This window comes from Vulpes lagopus, chromosome 21 (assembly GCF_018345385.1).
Source record: "Vulpes lagopus strain Blue_001 chromosome 21, ASM1834538v1, whole genome shotgun sequence".
Classification (NCBI taxonomy): Eukaryota; Metazoa; Chordata; class Mammalia; order Carnivora; family Canidae; genus Vulpes; species Vulpes lagopus.
The window spans coordinates 22810617-22832865 of record NC_054844.1 but is presented as its reverse complement, the minus strand read 5'-3'; the positions used below and the strand labels follow the sequence as shown (position 1 = coordinate 22832865).

General features: G+C 42.7%; 1 protein-coding gene across 9 annotated transcripts in view; it reads left to right on the top strand.

Annotated features, from left to right (window-relative positions):
* The first annotated feature begins 1308 nt into the window (after positions 1-1308).
* SOX5 (SRY-box transcription factor 5) overlaps positions 1309-22249 on the top strand; it is a 1001956-nt gene continuing 981015 nt past the window's right edge. For 4 of the 9 annotated variants that reach the window (XM_041735836.1, XM_041735827.1, XM_041735830.1 and 1 more), the window contains exon 1: positions 3434-3629. The gene's annotated coding sequence lies outside the window, so the exon portion shown is untranslated. Of the gene's footprint in view, positions 3151-3433; positions 3630-22249 lie in introns of those variants that run through there. The other 5 variants (XM_041735833.1, XM_041735839.1, XM_041735829.1 and 2 more) reach the window with 2 other exon arrangements.

Sequence of the window (22249 nt, the reverse complement as noted above, 5' to 3'; positions counted from 1 at the left end):
TCAAATGTGGCTATTTTTTAAAAGCCCAACACAAACAAACATCCCACTGGAAGGTTTTGATCAGCTATGCTGTTGCTATATAATGATCATGAGTTAATCTTAAGGCATGTGGTTTCAATAACCATAATGGTTGGAAGTTTTGCTGCCCATAGGAGCAAAGGGGAAGAGGTTGGTCTAACTCACTTTTAATCAATATCTTACCAGGCAGCTTGCAACTTTGCCCCTTTTCTTGCTCTGCCCAGCCTCACTTCTCCTGCCAGTAAGAAGCTCCAGAAGCAGTTACGCTGAAAAAGCTGTAGAAGCTGAAACCTTGGTGGGGTTAGGCCAAGCAGGCGTGTTTGCCACCCATTGGCCAGAGACCCGAGGGAAAAAGACATTCTGTTCCTTCATTTTCACTGAGTCTGAGACAACTGGATCAAAACCTAGGGGTAGTTCACTATCAATGGCAATTTCTTTTCAAATATTCTATATTTTCACATAATTGATAGTAAGGGGTTTATTTATTTATTTATTTATTTATTTATTTATTTATTTATTGGGCCTGATTAGCCTCTTGCACATTATATAAGGATTTGGGTATGACATAGTAATAGCTCATTGTGAAAAGCTATTACATACATACTATGAAAATAAATCATTTAATGTATCCCAAGAACTCTTTTTTTAAAAAAATATTTTATTTATCCATGAGAGACAGAGAGAGAGAGAGAGAGAGAAGCAGAGACACAGGCAGAGAGAGAAGCAGGCTCCATGCAGGGAGCCTGATGTGGGACTTGATCCCAGGACTCCAGGATCATACCCTGGCCTGAAGGGAGGCGCGCAGCTGCTGAGCCACCCAGGTGTCCTCCAAGAGTTCTTTAGAATAAAAATAATACTTATATTCCAGGTATAGTGCAAATATTGACAAATTCTTATGAATTCTTATGTTCTTATTACACAGGTAGGTCTGGCATGAAGCTTGCGTGATAAAAGAAATGTGAGGAAATGTAGCATATAGGAAAGGTGTTTCATGCACAGGTGTAGTGAATTTTTTCACACAGTTGGTGAAGCCACATGGATCCAGCAATTTGAATGTTATTACTATCCCTGGTCTCTCTCATTAAATACTTAAGAAAACATAGTAAAATCGTTTAAGGATACACATTTAGAATGCCATATCCAGAGCTATGTCCAAGTAGCAAATGATTACATTGCTTATAAATTCCAAGTAGATGATAATTTAGAGTCCCCATGAAAGCCCCGAGTTTATTTGATTGTTCTCTTAATTACTGGGCTCTGTGCTATCAAATATTTGTGGAAGAGAAAGCTTTCCTTTGTGGGAGTGGATAATAACTGTGCTTACACTTTGAAAATTTTGCCTTGAGTTATTAAGATTTGCATTTCTCACTTTTGTTCCAAAGGAAGGTGTTTTGCCATTTTTAGAAACCAGGTACCAAATAATCAATCATCAAACACCCCAGAAAGTTTCCACTCTAGACAAGTGCAAAATCTCAGGTATTAGCAATCCACCTCCAGAAACAAATCTACAAAGGGTGCAAAGGGGCGGGCGGGGGGCGGGGGAGAAAGGATGTATCACTTTCCTAGGTGAATATATTGTGATTGGTATGTGTTGCAGTGCACTAAGAAACTATATTTGCTTACTAGCTGCCATTTAGAAACCAGCCAGAAAAAAAGTCAGAGAGAGAGAGAGAGAGAGAGAGATCGCAGACAGGCGAGCCGTAAGCCTCCCTCCCATGCTGCTTCAGTGCCCTGCTCCTCCAGGCGCGTGAAGCATAAACAGACTGTGGTCATTGATCTCCTGGTGGTGTTGCTGCGCTCTGGGAGAAGCTGGGGGTGCCCAGGGACGCGACTCAGTCGATGGATGCGCATCTGAAGAAAATCAGCGGGATGAGGAAAGAGGATATGCAAATCGGCTGGAGGAGAGGAAAGGGAAGAACGAGGAAAAGAAACGTGTTGCTCGCATTGTGTCTGGGTCCCCTTCATCCCCCTCCTCCAGACCCGCTGCCGACCTCGTGACGTCTCCCTCCTGGCCCCTTTCTGGACACCAGTCCTAGGAGGATGAGTCGGAGCCCCTGAGTACCCCCACCTCCCCCCTTGAGGATTTAATAAGGGTTTCTTTTTCTTTCTTTCCTTTTCCTTTTCCTTTTCTTTTCTTCTTTTTTTTTCCCCCCCTGGCCAACCAGCAGCTGTTAAAAGTCAATGAAAGTAAGATGGGAAGAGATAAGCGCCAGAGCAGCCTGGGAGCTGTCAGAGCCCACGCTGGAGTCAGCCCGACGGCTCCTGCTCGGGGCATCACCTCGGAGTTGCTTCCCAGGGTGATGTAACTCCGAGGGTCTCTCTCGCCCTCGCGCTCTAACTCCAGTGTCGCCCGCGTCCAAGCCCAGCGCCGAGCCCCCACCCCCCCGCCCCGCGCCACCCCTCCCGCCCCTAAATATCATCCCTCGGTTCTTGGGCATTGGGTCACTTGAGTTCACCCCCACAAATCAAAACCAGCTCAACCACCCCGGAGGCAGGGGAGGGGGCAGAGCGCCTCGAAACTTTTCTCTCCCCGCACCCCAGAGGAGTGGGTGGGTTGCAAGTGCCGGCGGCGGCGGAGACCCCCGGGCGCGCCTCGGGGCTCCGGGAGGTCGCGGTCGCTTTAAAACCCGGACCTCTCGCCGCTACAGCCCTGGCGCCGGGCAAGCGGCGCCTCGCCTCCCAGAAGGTTGCGCGGACATTCGCAGACCCCCACGCGCCCCCCCACCCGGTGCGAGCTGTACAGTGTGCACACGGGGATGAGCGGCAAGCAGGGGCCCAGGTAATGGGTGCAGGGCAGCGGGTGAGGTTCCAGCGCAGGGAAGAAGTTGACAAAGGGGACCCGGCCGCACACGGACGCGTATTTGTAGAGGCGAGCTCCATCGAGATCCGGAGATAGCCCGCTCTCCCTGCCTCCTTCCACTCCTGCCATTGCATTTTATCGCTCCTTTAAGTGGAGGGCAGATTTTTTTTTTTTTTTTTTTTTTTTAACATTCCTGCACGGTGTGGGCAATCACCGCGTTATTTACAATCTAGTTACTCTGCAGCAGCCGGGGGAGCAAACTCCGGGGCTCCTTTCCTTCGGAGGGACGGAGAGGGCGGCCAGGCGGCGAGCTGCAGGAAGGAGGTCACAGGGTGGGTGTGTGCGAGCCCGGGGGCCACCTGGAGGGAGTCGGAGCCCCCCGGCGCCGCCCCCGCGCCCCGCGCCCCGCGCCCGCCCCCGCTGCACCCCCCGGGGCGGGCGCCGGGCCGCGGTGACCGCAGGCTGGTGCGCTGCCCTCGCCTCCCCCATTGTTCCTACTGTCTTTTTGCCTTTTGTTATTTGCGCTCGCATTGTGTTGTTTGTCTCCGAAGCCGCCTCATGACCAGCAAAGGGATTTCACCTCGTCCTTGAGAGCCACACGGGGAGCGGGAGCGAGAGCCGGGAAGGGGGGGGGGGGGAGAGGGACACGCGCGCGCGCGCACAGACACACAGACACACAGACACACACACACACACACACTGAGTCAAACAGGCGAGCCACCAAAACCCATCCCCAGTCTCCTCCCGGGGGCCCCCAGCCCGCCGCGTGCCACTTTGCATCCCGCGCCGGAGGAGCCGTTCCGGAGACCCGGTAAGGTGCGCGAACCGCCGCGGGTAACTTTGTTGCTGGTCCCGAGGCTGTTGCGGGCAGACCTCCAGGGCGCAGAGCCCGCCCGCCGCCCGCCGCCCGCCGCGCCCGCCGCTCCGCACTGGCTCCCGGCTCCAGCTGGAGAGCGGCGGAGCGGGGAGGGGGCCCCGCCGGAGTTTCCTCAAGTACGCGGAGGGGAGGGGGTGGGGACGGGGCTGCGGCTGGGGGAGAGGGGGAGGCGGCTCGAGACTCGAGGTGGCCCTGTCATCCCCCCCGGCGGGGGGGTGGTGGTGGTGCCGGTGGCGGGGGTGGAGGGGGGCGGCCGGCCGGCGGGGGGGACCCCGGAGCGCGGGCTTGGCCCCCGTTCAGGAAATGGGACAACTTTGGATATTTGTTGGGGAGTCTGCGCGCTGTTGCCCGTATTGTTTTGCAAGCGGCGGCGGTGGAGGTGGTGATGCGCGAGGAGGGCAGGAGCGCGGGGCAGAGCCTGGGCTCGCCGGGGCAGCTCGGCCGACGCTGGACCACAGACCCTAAAAGTTGGGGCGGAGCTCCCTGCGCTCCCTGGAGGCCCGCGAGCGCGGCCCCCAGCCCACCCCACAGCCCCAGGAGGCTCCCTTTTCCTCTTTTTGTTTCGCTTTCTGCAAGCCCCTCTGCCTACCAGTCCTCCTCCTCTCTCTCCCGCCCGGAATTTCGGAGACGAGTCCCATCCTTCAGAATGCGAGGGATCCCAGAGGCCGGAAGCTCTCATTTTAATTGCAACTACTTTCCCCTCACCCCCCTCCCCCCCTCCCCCCCCCCGCGGGGTACGAAGTGAAACCGTCACGTGTTGTGTCACTGGAAGCGCGGGGTTTGGGAAACCTCGCTTGCACTTTGGGGCTACGGGGATGGCAAGGAGAAGAGCTGAGCCGACTGCAGATCACATTGGGTTGGGAAGTGTTTGCGTTTGGTTTGAGAGCAGCGGCTGCTTGGGTGTTGATCTGCCGGCCCAGGTTGCACCTGAAGCACAGCGCCGTTTCCGTATTTTAATAGTCGTTTTCCTTACACTTTGCAAAGCGTGAGCGTTGTTAATGCATAGACTGACCCTGGCACATAGCTGAAGACGCAGACTAAACTCCGAAGCGTGGTGAATGGGAAATTCATTCTAATGGCTTGCTTCTCAGCTAAAGCAGGGCAAAATGAGGGGTTCTGTGAATGTGCAGAGCCAAGAGTCACTGTCAGCCAACCCAGGCACTCTGGGTGGCAGTCAGCTGTACTCCAGAAAAGTTTGGGGATTTGTTCTATCCCACTTGAGAACCTCACAGTATCCAGATATCCAAAGAAGTTTGTCAAGAAAGGCTTGAGCCGATTTCCCCAGAGACTGCCTTCAGGCTCAGCACAATTCTTCAGGCAAGGGCAAGACCAAGAGAGATCTGTGGGATTTTGGGTAATAAGTGTGGGAATCTGCAAAGGGACGAGACAGAGTGATTTGTTTCCTTGCTGCTCATAAATAATGGCCCCTAGTTTCCCTAAAAAAAAAAAAAAAAAAAAAAAAAAGCCCACGCAAACAAAACAAGCCAATGAAGTAGGCGCGTGGGAGATTTGGAGGCAATGGATGTTTCAATCAGAAAAAACAGAGCAGAGTTTTTGATCAGGATTACAGGAGTGAGGCTCGATTGCCAAGAGTGATTAGGTTAAGGGCCAGATGGCTTTAAAGTATACAGAAATGTTTTTTTTTTTAAGTTTGACTTTTATAGAATTAAAAGGAGGACCATTTCTTAGAGTCTTTTACAGAACTGCAAAATTTTGATCTGTCTCATTTTGAAGGAATTCAGCTGTATGTGAACTGTTGTTAACTGTGATAGGGAAAGAATCTGGTTTCAAATGTAGATACATGGGACAAAGTTTCTGGGGGTGCTTCTTCCTGATTTAAATATAGCTCCGAGGCTGAAGCCTAGATAAATTCAGCCACAATGACTTAAAAATCAAAAGTACTTACACTGAAAGTTCTCTTAGGCATTGTGCAAAGTTCTTCTGCAAATTATGTCATCAACTGTTTATTCCTCAGAACTGCGTAAGATAAAAATCATAAGCATCACTTAAAACTGATGCAATACAGCTTTAAATCCTCAGACTGGTAGGGATTGCTTTTGTTTGCCTAAAAGGTAGATCTTTCATCACATGAGTTGTTTAAAAACATTTAATTGTGGGGGTGGGAAGGGATGTGCATAATTATTTAGTTATTTGTGTTAATTATATAGTAGCATGCTCGCTTGAAATTCTTTTTTTTTTCTTTCCAGTGGTCTTCTAACAATCTTGTATGTGAAGAATTAATAGAGGTTTTTTTTTTTGTTTGTTTGTTTCCTTGTGGGTTTTTGAAAAAAATCTCTTTTTGTAGCCTTTTTGAATGGGTAATATTGAATCAATCTGAGATAGACTTGAAAGAGTAAAACTTAGTACAGGAAAAAAGAGTTTCAACTCTTAATACAGAGACTCTATTAGTTTTGTTGTTGAGCTTAAACAGTTCTGGTCAAATGGCATGTTATATACAGGATTCAAACTTTCAAACTTATTTGGTAAATAACCAGGCATTTGAGATTCAGTGGTTATTTCAAGTTAACTTAGTTCTATACATGTAAATGCACATCCTGTTTAGACTGACACATGACTCTATAAAAGAAAAAAAATGAATATTTGCTTATAAAGATATTATCTGTGCAGTAAATAGTAAATAACAGGAGAGTGAAGCTTATGCTCAGGTATGATGGCTTTTTTTTTCTTGGTCGTTTTTGGGGGTAAGACATGAGCTATAGAGGAAGTTTAAAATTTCATTTTCCAGTTAATGAATTTGAACGCTTGAATATTTTTTTTCTTTTAAAGCAAATGAAAACTATGATATGATGATTAAAAGAACATGCTGTCTTCTTGAAAAGGCTCTATTCATTTACTAAGTGATAGACAATCATTGTTTTGAAGTCATGTTCAGATTATATAAAGTAATATACAGGGCAGGATAAAACTTGTTTTTAGTGATCTAAAATACACTGGATTTCAAACAACAGAGTTTTAAGGTTGAATCCTGTTTAGATTTTCATCAGATAGAATTGTTGGATATGATTGATTGGCATACCTGGACATTTTACCCAATATCCAATCACCTGCAGTGGTAGAAAATGCTATAATTAGAGTTTTGAGAGTAACCTAGAAAACTTATTTGTCTAGGCCTAAAGTCAGTGCATTCCCTCATACACTCGTCACAATTTTTTAGCCTGAGAAATGTAGGCTTATTTTAAAGGCAAAGAGAGTGCTTGGCTGTTTCAAATAAAGTATATCCTGAACCTAGATTTGTAGATAGTTAATAAAATAAAAGTCCAATTTTGTTCCAAACATTGTTTAAAACACCCATTTGTAAATTGTCTGCATTTGGTTTTCATATGTTAATGATTTGGGATCTGAAACTTCTTTCAGAAAGGCATTTTGGTTTATCTTAAAAAACACCACACAAAACTGTCTAAACAACTCTGTAAATAAACTGTTCCAAATGCCTCAATTTGATGAATGAATTAAAGAATTATAGTTCTTAATCCAATTATGATCAGTCTTGTTATTCCATTTCCCATTTGGGGGAGCTTGGGGAGTGGGAATGGTAAATGATTCTCAAATGTGAGTGGGGTCTTTGTTGTTTATTTTCCGTATGTGATGTAACATAAATAATTACTTATACCTAGGAGGAGAAGGATTTTAGATGTAGAAAAGTTATTTAATGATTTTCAATTAAACCAAGAATTCATTTGCATGAAAAGTTGCTCTTAATGGAGGAGTTAAAATGAAATTCTTAAGAATACAAAGCAAGGATCTAACCTTTTGCTTAAAACCAATGGATTTTTATGTTTAAAGGAGGGGGAAATAGAGGACTTCTAGCTCAGTAGCAGGGCAGATATTAAGGCACTTTTCGTCACTTTTAGCTGGGCCATGTCAGGACATTTCTGTGGTGCTACTTAAGAAACCTTACTATATTCGATTTCCTCGTCTTTAGAATTAAGGGGAAGATGCTCTTTGGGTTGTTTCCTCCAAACTCTTACCCCTTTCGCTGCCTACATGGGTGCTTTTGAATGCTCTCCTGATCAGGGATAGGAACTGTAGGATGGGCTCTTGATAATAGCCCAGTTTGCTTTGAAGGACCCTTCTGAATTCCTGCCCTACTCTGGCTCATAAACTAATTAATTCAAAGGTGTTAATAGCTCATTATGGTTTAATTCTCTAGATGTGGTTATTATTATTGTTATTGTTGCAGTTTATTATGACCATCTAATTCCTTAGAGAAAGAGTTGTGGAGATTACAGGTATCAAGTGAAACTGCCAGAAGAAATATTTATGAACATGGGGATTTTTTCAGTACTACCCAAATCATACTTTATAGGCAAGTAATTACTCTGCTTACTGGTAAGGATGTTGGGCAGGCATATTGATAAAAGTAGGGGGGAAAATGTAGGGGGGATAAGGAATGTATTTAAGGAATATATTAAATAACCACCCTTTAAAACTTGACCCTTAAAAATAAATAAACCCAGAAAAAAATGTATCTCCACGAGAGGTGCTATTCAATTTTATAGATACAGGCCCATTTGTTCTTTATTACTTCAAGTTCATTGTAAGTTAAAAAGAAAAAAACAAACAAACCCCTAATTCTATCTTCGATGCTGGGTTACTTGTCATTCAGTTACTTTGTGATGATATGCTGTCACGTGAACCAAGGGGACATATAATGCAGTGGTCGATGGGATGGGAGGGCTCTGGCTTGACTTCCAGTTGGAATTCCCTGGATGTTCAGGTATTGTGTTGTCACTGCAGCACAATTAAAGTCTTAGTTATAGGGAACTCAGGAAGGAAGCGGGATGCGAGAGGCAATCCCGCTAGCTTTTGGCGCTTCTCAGTTTAGGTCTATGTATAATTCTTTCAAGACTTCACTTGGAGTTCTCAGCAGTTCAGTGCTCTGTCCCGTGTACTCACCTCTAAAGCTGGAGATAATAATGCTTTTTCTTAAACAGATACAGCATGGATTACACTAGATATTGTATGTCAGATTCCTAGCATAGGGTTTGTCATGAACTAGGTGCTTAATAAATGTTAGCTACCCTCCTCTGTCCCTCCAGCCAAGTCTTTTTGATCATTAATAATGTTTGAAGCTTAAATTTGTACTTGCTCTGTACTGGACTTATTTGAGTCCAAGAAGAAAAATATATCACTTCCTTGAGGCTGAGATCAACACTTTAAAGTAGTGATTCAGTTAACGTCTATATATGATCTCTGACAATGTGGTTTTATTAAGATGCTGTATTTGGTGCAAGTGTGAATTCTATCTTTTATTCATAGAAATGTTCCTTCAGTAATTAACATTTTATCCTGCATAATAGGTAAAGGCAAACAAAAACTTTAGGACCTGACTATAGATCTGTCTTCTTGTTATCCTTTCTGATTTTCCAATATAGATAGGCACTAGTGAAAATTTATTGTGACTTTATCCGTAGAATAATTATCTACCTCTAAGTAAGATGAAATTATAATACATGTAGACAGAGATTCCAAAGAAAGAAAAAGAAAGAAATCTGACTTTGCAATGTTTGCCCTTTGGCGTCTGCAGTTCCTTCAAAGAGAAACTCATAGGCTTGTTTATATTTGGTACAAGGAGAAAGGCCCAATAAATATATTACCTGTGTGATGAGATGACATATAATAACGTGGAGAAATTAGTGGTTTTCTCTTTCCAGTGATAGGAAAAATTTCTAAGTATGGGCTTCCCCTGCTATCTGAAAGTAGAGCATTTCAGTGAAACCTTTCGTGAGCTGAAATGGTGTAAAGTGAAGAAGCAATTACCATTTTTTATAAAAGCAGAAATACTCTTTGGATTAGTGAAAACAGATACTAATGTAGGTTTTTTATGAAAGCAAAATGACATAAAGCAAACTTTTTTTTTTTTAAAGATTTATTTATTTATTCATTCAGAAAGAGAGAGAGAGAGAGAGAGAGAGAGGCAGGCAGAGACACAGGCAGAGGGAGAAGCAGGCCCCATGCAGGGAGCCCGATGCGGGACTCGATCCTGGGTCTCCACAGTCACACCCTGGGCTGCAGGTGGTGCTAAACCGCCATGCCACTGGGGCTGCCCATCCCATAAAGCAAACTTTTGAATAGTGGGATAGGAGGTACCTATACAGGTGACCAGGGATAAAAGAAAGCCTTCTATAAAAGGAAATAAATAACTTGGTTATTGCATTAATTTGGATCCCTTGAGAAGCAGGTGAGAGCAGGGGATTAGACATGTAATAAGAGGGAGGAGAAAGGTGGGAGAGCCTTTCAGTTGTGATCCTGGTTTGGCATGTATGGAAGGAGAGACGGAAGGAAGGAGAATTGAGTAGAAAGAAGCTCTGTTGTAGTGCAGTCCAGGAAAGGTTTGGCTAGGCAGACAAGAGTCAGCTATTGGAAGAATCCTCTGTCCCCTAATTGTGTTCAGTCACTAGATAGGAACAGCCCCCCATGAGGCACAACTAGAAGCATGGTCTTGGTGCACAGCTATTGCTAAGGGCATGGGGGCAGCAGGTGGGGTACGAGTCCATTATAATCTTGCAATAGGAGATCTGAATGATTTAGTTGTGGTTTGGCAGTATGGCCCAGGGGTTAGTAGCAGTAGCCCTGGTCAGGTGGACTTGTCACTAAAAAAAAAAAAAAAGACTCAGCAGTTTCTTTAAGTTCTCTGATGTTTCATTTTACTCCACTGCAAAATGAGCATAAGGATAGTATCACCTCCCAGATTCCTAGTCACATGAAATGAGGTTGTATGAAATTATGTGTAAACCCATAGTTCCATGTATGACATAGAGGAACTGCTCAATGTATACGGTAGTCCCCCCCTTATGCATGAGGGATATGTTCCAAGACCTCCTGCGGATGCCTGAAACTATAGAGAGTGCCGGATGTCATATATGTGCTGTTTGTTCCTATGCACACATATATACCTGTCATAAAGTTTCATTTATTAGATGAAGTAAGAGATTAACAAAAATAACTAATAATCACAAAAGAATTATAAAAATGTACTGTAATAAAACTTATGTGAATGTGGTATCTCTCTCAAAATTTCTTACTGTATTGTACTCACCCTTCTTATAATGATGTGAGATAATAAAATGCCTGCATGGGGGGATGTAGTGAGGTGAACGACGTAGGCATTGTGACGTAGTGTTAGGCTACCAACTGACCTGACCATACGTCAGAAGGAGGGTCATCTGCGTCTGGCACGTGGATGACCTCAGGTAAGTGAAACCACAGAGGAAGGGGGGCAGTTACTGTATTGCACTCTTCTAAATGTACTTGTAATATGCAACTGACAGGTATAGGTGATTGTATCAGGTGAGAGTAAATATGCTTGAACAATACGTAGTGCATGTAATTAGAAGGCATTGTTTTGCAAGCGAACCTCCTTTAGTGTTTGCCTTTTAAAAGTAGCTCAGTTTATTTCTCAGGCCTCAATCCTTATTTTTATCAGGTTATAAATTGCACAACAGCTAGACCGACTGACCTTGGCCGTCTTCAGGTAATTTGCCCTAAAGCGTGAGGTAGACAGAATGCTCTCTTCATTTCCTTACCCCTCTAGGCTTCCTATTCAGTTGAGAAGCAACTTGCACTGTAAGTCTGCATTTTATCTTGAGCCTCAAACACCTTGCAAGTCTTTGCTCCCCTATGTTACTGTTCCTAAACCAACTTGCCGCGCCACAAAGCACTGAACTCAAGTGGCCCTCGGTGCTAGCTCCTGCTGTGATGAGTCACAGAGCCACCAGCACTTTGTTGCGTTAGATTTGATCACTGCCATGAGCAGTCCTTCGATTGTCAGCTAAGAGACCCTTCAGGGAGTTGTCCCTTAATAGAAAGTCTCTTTTCTTCCCTCCTGTTGTAACTTTAAATTAAAAGAAACTGTAGAGGAGCGGGTGGCATTGCGGCAGTTCATTCTTCTACCCACTGGGAGAACAACATCTGAGAAAAGACGTTATTGGACTGAGAATTGAGTTGTTGCTATTTTTTTGTGCCAGCGTGGGGGGGCCGTGGTGGTGGAGGATGAAGACCATGTCCTTTAGACTCAGACTGATTCTCAGTAATGCAGTGGAGAGCAGTCCTTCTGTGTGTATCAGCGAGCATTTTTTGGATATAATGCACTGACTTAACTTATTAATTTCAAGTGGGATTCACAGGGCCGCTGGCACTTTACCCCTGAGTTCTAGGTAGTTCTGTGAGTTAGAGTGTGGGAAACTGGCATCGGGACAACTTCAGAGTCCAAGGAGGATGGGAGGCAGGAAAAGAGAGCTAATTTTTGACACATTCCTCAAACAAGTGACCCCTCTAGGGAATCTGTGCCCAGGATAAGGACTGCTTACTGTGAGGCTTTTGGCATAGTTTTCCCCAAATAGTGAGCCCTGGTTACTTTAATGTTCAGAAGGCTGATGAACTTCAGCATTTGTGAGAGGCAAAGAGATGTTAGTACTTTTGATGACGTGTTTTCTAAACTGTTTCTCACTAAATTTCTGATTTAATTCTCTGCTGTGCCAGGCTTTATATCCTCCTCCCTAGGTGCTGGTCCATTCCCATTCAGGGTTTGGGCCTGCCCCCAAATCTGATGTCTGCTAAGATTTCCTGGTGTAATTCATGGCTACTAAAAGCTGAAGTTGTTTGATGTGTGACTGAGGTTTGCATGTGAGTTCTTGTGATGCTTGGTGTTACTATGCAGTATTGGCAGTCTTTCCCATGTATCTGGCACATTCAGTCTCATTAATTTACTCTTGCACTGGAAACTGCTTGAACAAGTGCATACTATTTCTTATAATTCTGTTTTGACTTTTCTTTCTTCTCGAAGCCTCACTCCACCCTACCTTTTTTTTTTTAATTTATTTATGATAGTCATAGAGAGAGAGAGAGAGAGAGAGAGAGAGGCAGAGACGCAGGCAGAGGGAGAAGCAGGCTCCATGCACCGGGAGCCCGATGTGGGATTCGATCCCAGGTCTCCAGGATCGCGCCCTGGGCCAAAGGCAGGCACTAAACCACTGCACCACCCAGGGATCCCCCCGCCCTACCTTGACTACTAGCAGGACAGTAGTGTCTTTTCTACATTAAATCAGGAAATAAAGTGATAATTTGAATGTATACTAAACAGACAAATCTGTCAATATGTAGAGAACCTTAATGCTCCCACTATTTATTTCTAGGAATTAACTCAGACCCCCCAGATGCTCTTCCCTCCCTGCTTCTCTTCTTTTTCCCTACCACTGCTTACTGGGGTTTTCTTAACCTTTCGGTTGCCAAAAAGTCTTTGTTATCATGACACCACTGACCGTTCTGCATTGTGTGAATCTCCCTGGATAAAGTGAGAAGTGAAAGGTGTGTCTGAATGTATTGCTGCCTGGTTTGAGAGGGGTAACTCATAGGGTGACCAAACACTTCTTATTAGAAGGTCAACTCCATGAGGGCACTATGATGTATACATTGGCATAATTATAAGGCCTGGACGGAGCAGCAGAACAAATGGTTGTTGAGCCGACATATATCTTGCATACTGAGCTTCATTTTGATTCAAGACAGCCATGCATGGCGGGGAAGTGGGAAAACTAACAGCCGTTGAGCACTGACGTGTTCCAGGCATGGTGCTAGGCACTTTATGTGGATAATCTCCTCTAATCCTCACAGCCTCCTATTAGGTGGGTATTATCCCCTTTTCATGGATGGGTGAACAAACTCCAGTGGGTCAGGTGCTGGCCTTTTCTTTTTTTTCCCACTGAGGAAGCAGGAGAATTATTGCCTGCATTTCAGTCTGTTTGACTCTGCTTGCATGTATTCGTTCCATCATACTGTGGCCAACATGCTGGTGTGGGGGCAATGACTGTAACTTCCCATCTACCACAGGGGATAATTAAGAGGAACATGTGAGAAGTCACACAAAGTGATGCCTGAGATGTAAAGTAAATCCTAAATGTTGGTTATTATTATCAAGTACCCACTGATTCATTTATTAACAAAAAAATATTTATTGAACACAGATGCATGTTGTTTGCACTTTACTAGGAAATATTTTAAGACTTGAAGCAGAGATTCTGAATACTTGAAAACTGACATCAAAGGAAATGATAGAACAGCATTTCTCACAGGTGATTACTCCATCACCTAGTTGAAAACCAGCTGGGATATTTTTAAATATATACCTTTCTGGCTCCTACTCAGACAGGGACTCTGAATCTCTGTGGTGGTAGCCCCATAACCCTACATTCTTAACAAGTATGACTGGCAATTCTTTTACACATTAAAGTTTGACAACTAGTGATAAAAATGTATTGACTTAATTTGGTACTAAGCTATATCTATAGTATCTGAAATTAAAGCAAGATGCTCAAAGAATAATGGCAGTGCCAGCTAATTGCTAGATTTTTATTTTATTTTTTTAATAATAAATTTATTTTTTATTGGTGTTCAATTTGCCAACATACAGAATAACACCCAGTGCTCATCCCGTCAAGTGCCCCACTCAGTGCCCGTCACCCATTCACCCCCACCCCCTGCCCTCCTGCCCTTCCACCACCCCTAGTTCATTTCCCAGAGTTAGGAGTCTTTATGTTCTGTCTCCCTTTCTGATATTTCCTACCCATTTCTTCTCCCTTCCCTTCTATTCCCTTTCACTATTGCTAGATTTTTAGACTTTTTTTGATGATGTGGTTTTAGGAGTTTTGAAATAAAATATAAGATACCTGTAGTAAATTTGAGTCTATATGTAGAACATTAGCATGCTCAAAGTCAAGAGTGAGGGGACCTGTCACAAAACGGATTGGGTTTAAGGAAGGGATGGCAGTTATGTGTATTCTAGGCTTGGAAAGAAGTTTCTAAGAGGACAAATCTAAAATGGCAAAGTAAACTGAAGACAGGAGGTTGATTTATTTACCCAGCTCTGTATCCCAAATATTTTTTTTTAATTTTTATTTATTTATGATAGTCACACACACAGAGAGAGAGAGAGAGAGAGAGAGAGAGAGAGAGAGAGGCAGAGACATAGGCAGAGGGAGAAGCAGGCTCCATGCACCGGGAGCCCGATGTGGGATTCGATCCCGGGTCTCCAGGATCGTGCCCTGGGCCAAAGGCAGGCGCTAAACCGCTGCACCACCCAGGGATCCCTGTATCCCAAATATTTAAGACAATGTCTGGAACATTGTAGGTGCTTAAAGACCTTTGCTTTAATGAATTAACAAAAACAGAGGAAGAGAATAATATGTGTACAATAGAATAGTTTGTGATTATTGCAGGTAAAGAAGTCAAGAAAGAGTATGCTGAAAAGAAATCCTAGTGAGATAAGACAAGGACAAGGTTTTAATTAGACAAATACAGTCCTTACAGGAAAGTGCCTTCATACAAACAAATAAACAATGCAAAAACAAACCTGAGGTTTGTATAGGATTAAATCATCAGGCTACTGTTTGTTTGTATTATCTTGGGAGCAGTGATTACTACACGAGGACAGGGACTGAGTCTGTTTTGTTCTCCATATGATCATAGTACTCAATAAATATTTATTGAACAAATGACAGGGTTTCCACATGGACTGAAAAAGAAAGCTTTTAAATGACCCAAAAATGTCTTGTAAAAAGGGGAAAAACCTTTACAATTGCTAACCAATAGATTAGTGATCATGAAAATAGCCAATCTTCATAAGAACTGCATGTTCTCGATCTCTTTAGAGTTTAATAAGGTTTCCATCTGATTGTTTGCCTGTCACCAAGCACTGCTTTTCCTTCAATGCCACTTTCATTTTACTGTTTCAAAAATTAGCTGTTTAATAAGTATTTGTTGAATAGTTCAATCAGTGAATGAAGAGTACTGACTTGGGCCGAGGAGGGGGAGGTGGATGATTGAAAGCAGACGAAGAAGAGAGTTGTCCCCATTCGCTTAGAATTCTCAGAGTCACATGTGATCCAGAGACCTCTGAGTAGGCCAATTTCCCATTATAGCTCCAGGCCTGGTGGTTGGGATTTTGAGGGAAAGATGTTTGCTACGGTAATGGCTGCAAAGGTGAGTTCTGCATTGTTAGAAGAGGCAACCACTCATTTGATCAGGGAAGTCAGGCCAGAAAATGTATTGCGGGAAAGATGGTAAAAAGTAATTCTAAACCTAACAGTAGTTTCAGTGGAAAAATGGCTCTAATTCAAGCAGTGTAATGTTAACATCAATGCGTGTCTCATGGCTCAAGCCCCGCATACTGCTTTGAAAATAAAAGGAGATTGTGTAAAGAATTAGCAATACAAGGCATTTTTAAGTGCTTTATTGCAGAGGCCTGTGATACTCTGTGAAATCTATGCAGCCTTTTTCTTCCTGCTGTGCTTAATTTCAGAATCTGATGCTATTACCTATCCTTGGAGAAAAAAAAAAAAACTGCTCTCTGTTAACTCTTAAAAACCGAGTTTAACATTGCACTTGCTTTCAACATAATCTTTCTGACCTTTCTTGGGAAGAGAGAAGTGGTGTATTTAGCCACAGAAGGTTTGCCTTCAAGTTTAGTATGTAGGATTGCTTCTAGAGGGCAGCATTACAGTAAGAGGGCAAGTTGGAAAGAAATGTCAAAAGCATAAGTTTAGAAATGGCTCAAGCAGCTTGAAGAATACAGTCCCTACTAAAAGTCAGCATAGATTATGTTTGGCATGAATCCAGATCAGAAGGCAGAGAGGTAGATGTGTTATGAAGAACAGCAGAAGAGGGATCCCTGGGTGGCGCAGCGGTTTGGCGCCTGCCTTTGGCCCAGGGCGCGATCCTGGAGACCCGGGATTGAATCCCACATCAGGCTCCCGGTGCATGGAGCCTGCTTCTCCCTCTGCCTGTGTCTCTGCCTCTCTCTCTCTCTCTGTGTGACTATCATAAAAAAAAAAAAAAAAAAAAAAAAAAAAACAGCAGAAGAAGGCAGGACAGGAATTAACTCTTTACTGTATAGGTGGCTATCTTCTTGGGACATGAAGACATGCTCACCAAAAATAAGTTCCCTGGTGTGTCACTCCTGTGCCCTTTCTTCTGTCTACCTTAGGATAACAGTTGGTCTTGATTGATAGTTTACTATTGCCAGGCACTGTGCTAAGCAGTTTATTTTTATTTTTATTGATTCTTCTTAGTACTTCTCTAATTTAGATGCGGACATTGCCCCATTATACAGATAACATTGAATTTGCCCAAAAGTAGCATAACTGTGTAGTGGTGGAGCTGAGACTTGAACCCTGAGTGGTCAATTCTAAAGCCTGGGCTCTTATCTATGGTAATACAGAAAGTATATTTTAAGTCCTGTTGAGTCATCCCTCAAAATGACACTTTTATTTTCCCCTTTCTTTCTATATGCACTGTCATTACTTGAGGACAGGCTTTTTTCAGAGTGTTTCTGACCTATTGTGAAGTTCCACAAACTAGCATCTCTCCTTGCAACCTGCTGTGTTTATCACTGTCAGGCTAATCTTCCTGGCATACTATCTAAATCATGTGGCCCCATTCTCAAAAATTCAAAGTGCCCGAGTACTACACATGGATGGGACCCAGACTCTTAAGTCTGCTTTTTGAGGGTCTTACAATCTATCTCCAAGTCTTTTTTTCTTTTCAGGCTCATATTTGATGATTTGCTTCTGATCTGGATTCAAGCTGAACACAATTTCCCGGATGACTCCCAAACTATCTGCTATGGGTCAGCCTTATCAACTCTTCTCAGAGTGCTCACACCAGCGGCCATCCTAGTGCATAAAAAGCCACTGCTCACACCTGAACCCTGTCTGATTCAGAGACTTCTTCCAGAGTTGCTTTTTCTGTCTGCGTCAAATTTGCTCATCTATTGACTTTTCTTGGTTCTCGTACCACCTGTCTCTATTTCTGCTTTCTCTTTTTGTTTTGTCCCTTCATTCATTCAACAGTCAACAAACCTTTATTGAATGCCTACTATGAACCAGATGCCATGTTAAATGTCAGTGATGTATATAGTAGGCACACACCTGTACACAAGGATTTAAAGTTTATTAGGGAAGATAAACTTTAATCAGTTACTTGTATTTATGATGACAAATTGTGAAAATCTATTTCACAGAAGTATATGCAGTCTATAGGAGAACCATCTGATATATTTAGGGGGTCCAGTTGGAGGAGGCTGCCGTGAGAAAGTCACATATGAAGAATGGTTAATGAGGTAAAGAGGACAAGAGAAAAAAACTTTTGAGACATGGGGAGTAGCATGTGCAAAGATTCCAAAGAGGGGGAAGGATATGTTCTTGGAATTAGAAGCTCGGAATAGCTGCTGCTGAGTGACTGGGAAATGGGGCTCTAGAAGTAGATTGGGATCAGATTATTAAACCTGGTACACCATGGTAAAGAGTTGAGTCTTTATAAAAAGCATGATAAAAAAAACCCACCAAATAATTTTAGGCAAGAAACTAATGAAATTTGTGACTACAACATGTAGACCAGACTTGAGAGGGGCTATCGATATCATTTACAAAAGAAAAAATGGTGGCTTGGAATTTGGACCCTAGCATTAGTGTTAGAGATGGAGACAAGAAGAAGGACTTCAGAAAAATAGAAAGTTACCCAGTCTCATGTGCTTTTATGAACTTTACTTTCCAACCCCATTCCAGCAACATATTGGGATATTTGCTCTGGTAATTACCCATTGTTTCCATGTTTCATAGATTCAGGAAAGAGGTGTATTAGACCATATGTCTCCTGAAATGTCTGCTGTCTGGATCTGGACCTGCTGTAGGTAGACCTTGACTATTCAGGCAGAGAGATTTGACACAAAACAGATAGTGCCTTTTGTATGTATCTATGTAGATGCCTTTACATTTCTTTGTATTCCTTTTGTATATATCATCCCTTTGTAGAGATTTCCTGAAATCCTATCCATCTCTTAATTTCCCAATTAAATTTTACTTTTTCATAGCATCCTCATAGAATATACTGACCAGAGATCTCTCCTTCTGATCTTATGTTATTTACATCTATAACTACTTTTATGACTTAATTATATATTGTACCATATTGTAAGCATGTTGTGAACATGTCTCATCCTTTGAGATATAATTGTGAGTTTGTGCTTTGGAATGTAGATGCTGTAGTTCATTATTATCCCCCTATTCTGGATCATCCTTTACCTTGTTTGAGCTGGGCAATTTACTTAACCTCTCTGTCTTTGATTCCTCATCTGCAGAATGGGGATAATTATATCAATAAGCAGTTGTGAGGAAATGGATACAAAGTACTTAAAACAATCCTTGGCACATAATGAGCTCTACCATATGATGACATTTTATAGTTATAAATGTTATCCCTTGAAATCAGAAACCTGTATCTTATTACTACTTTTGTCTACTTGGAGCTCAGTAAATATTTATTGAATTCAGATTTGAATTTAAAATTGTTTCATTTTTGTGGAAGGCTATAAATATAAATAAATCTTGGTTCTTGTCTGCAAGAATCTTGATTTGATAGGGGAGCTAGTAACATAAACCAGTAATTATATATCAGCATGATAGGTGTAGTGATAGAGTATTTTGAAAGCACAGAAGAGAGGTTGTAGAAGATATTCCAAGTGAATTAATGTATGAATTGGGCATTTTATTAATCAGATACATATTAAGATAATGTATGTACATTGTATAAACTCAAATTTCTTTAATAAAACAGCTCTCCTATCTTAGTAGGAGCTCTCCTATCCCATTGCTACTACTTTTAACTCTGTATTTTTTGGTGGTGAGAGGAAGAGGGATGTTGAAGAGGCAGAGGGAGAAAGAGAGAATCTTAAGATTCTCAGGCTCTATATCTAATGCGGAGCCTGACACCCAGTGTGGGGCTCCATCTCACAACCCTGAGATCATGACCTGAGCCGAGATCAAGAGTCAGATGTTTAATCAACTCAACCACCCAAGCACCCCACCAAGTCTGTATTTCTAAATAAAGTGTTTACTCCTTATTTTTTTAATTTAAAAACATATTTATTTCCTACTATTTGGCTTTGTTATTCTACTCTGCCTCTACCTTGCCTTTCTTCCTTTTTTAAAAAGATTTTATTTATTTATTCATGAGAGACACAGAGAGAGGCAGAGATCTTAGCAGAAGGAGAAGCAGGCTCCCTGTGGGGAGCCTGATGTGGGACTCAATCCCAGGACCATAGGATCACAACCTGAGCCAAAGCAGATGCTCAACCACAGACCCACCCAGGTGCTTTGACTTTGCCTTTCTAAAACTACACATATTCCTTTTCCCTTTCTTCCAATATAATTTTACCCTTTCCTTTTAAGTGTAGGGAGTGTTAAATCAGTTCAGGAAACAGTTACATTGATTATGTAAATATTGTTTACCTAGAGCTGCCTTCAACCCAGGGTGTAGTCCTGGAGACCTGGGATAGAGTCCCACATCAGGCTCCCTGCATGGAATAGAGCCTGCTTCTCCCTCTGCCTGTGTCTGTGCCTCTCTCTCTCTCTGTCTCTCACAAATAAATAAATTAAAAAATTTAAAAAAATAAATATTGTTTATCTCTGAGAATATCATGTATTTATTACTTTTACTTTTTATACAACTTCTTGTTTTTTTTTTTTTTTTGAGTTCATAATGATCTATATTCAAACCTAAAGTTTTACTGGGATTGTCCAGTGTTTACTGGCATTCCTGAGTCAAGGCTTAAAACAGGTGAGTGGAACATCCAGGTTGGGTCTTAGGGGCAGTCAGCCTTGGTGGGAAGGACCATTTTACTATTTACATAATTTAGAATTGTAGGAAAGCCAGATGATAAAAAAAATCCCATTGACTTTTGGTTAGTTATATTATGCTTCTTAAAATTTCTGCAGATATTGTAACCCCTTTATTATCAGCACCTGGGCACATTGCTCCCAGAAACCTGGACTTTTTAAGGCTCTGAGTTAAGCTAAGTAGGGCAAGGAGTGGTGCTCTGAGAAGGGAGGAGTGTATCACAAGCAGGCAGCACAACATAAGGAAAAAGGCAAGGAGGTGAGAAATGACATGGTGTGTTTGTGAAATTACAGATTGTTTGGTGTCAGTAGAGCATGGTAGAGACCGGCTGAGACGAGGCTGTGATTGTCGACAGTGGTCAGATTAGGGCGGTCTTTTTTTTTTTTTTTTCTTAAGATTTATTTGTTTATTCATGAGAGAGAGAGAGAGAGAGGCAGAGACACAGGCAGAGGGAGAAACAGGCAGAGGAGCTCACCATAGGGAGCCCGATGCGGGACTCGATCCTAGGACCCCAGGATCACCACCTGAGCCAAAGGCAGACACTCAACCACTGAGCGACCCAGGCATCCCTAGGGTGGTCTCTTTTATCATAGATTCATATGTACCAGATTCTGTTTAGTAAGCCATGGAGAACCTTATAGTGTTGAGTAACATGGTCTGCATTGCTTGTAAATGAACTAATGATGTGTCAGTCAAAAAATGGAAATCTGGCTCCTAAGAGAGCAGTTAAAATGCTGTCTTTGCATACTTGGTGACATATTAATACTTTACGGGTACCCCATCAGTAAAATTTTTAGAGTACACAATTTTGTGTGTGCATGTACACACACATTCATAATTTATGTACATGTACTTTAGCTAATAATCAGGTCATAGTAAACATTTAGAGCAAGGTTCTGTTTCAATAACATTAGAAGCAATAGTGGTAGTACATCAGAGTTCCTGGACACCAACTCTGACCTGTAGATTCGTATGAAGTGGGTTTACTGGGAGAGCTTTTGAGGGGCTGAGAATAGCAAGATGGGCCTCAGGAGAGGTTGACTGTACCACACCTGCGGCTTCAGCTAATCTGTGGGGCACTCTGGAACAAGAGGGTTTCTTAGAGATGTCCTGAACTGAGGCAAAGGGGCCAGGCCTCTGTAACATCGCACTGGTATTGGATAGGGGCCACCTCTGGGGAGGGAGTGGAACTTTGGATGAGAGCAGTTCGCAGGAAGGGCCTTTGATGTGAATCTTCAGCAGGCAACACTCCTGGCATCTGGAAAATGAGGACTACCAGGTAGCATACCACAGCATCTCTAAACCCAGCCTTCTAGAGAATTTCTCTATTTTTTTGAATTCTTACAGATTGTTTTTGAAATATGGCTAAAAATTAGCAGTGGTCTATGAGCTACAGTTTTGCAATTTTCCCATGTTCATTTATGGTTTTTTTAGTTATTATTTTTTAAAGATTTTATTTATTTATTCATGAGAGAGAGAGGTGAGGCACAGGCAGAGGGAGAAGCAGGCTCCATGTAGGGAGCCCGATGTGGGACTCAATCCCGGGACTCCAGTATCACGTCCTGGGCCGAAGGCAGGTGCTAAACTGCTGAGGCACCCAGGGATCCCCTTCATTTATATTTACATTAGTAGTATTACTGAAAAATTCTAGATTTTTTTTTATTTTGTAGGAAATCGTTTTTTAAAAACATTTATTTATTTCTTTATTTGAGGGGAGGGGTTGGGAGTGGGGGGAGAGGCAGAGGGAGAGAATCTTCAAGCAGATTCCCCACTGAGTGGAGTCCAATGTAAGGCTTGATTTCATGATGTTCGGATTATGGTCTGAGCCAAAATCAAGAGTCGGATGCTTAACCATGGAGCCACCC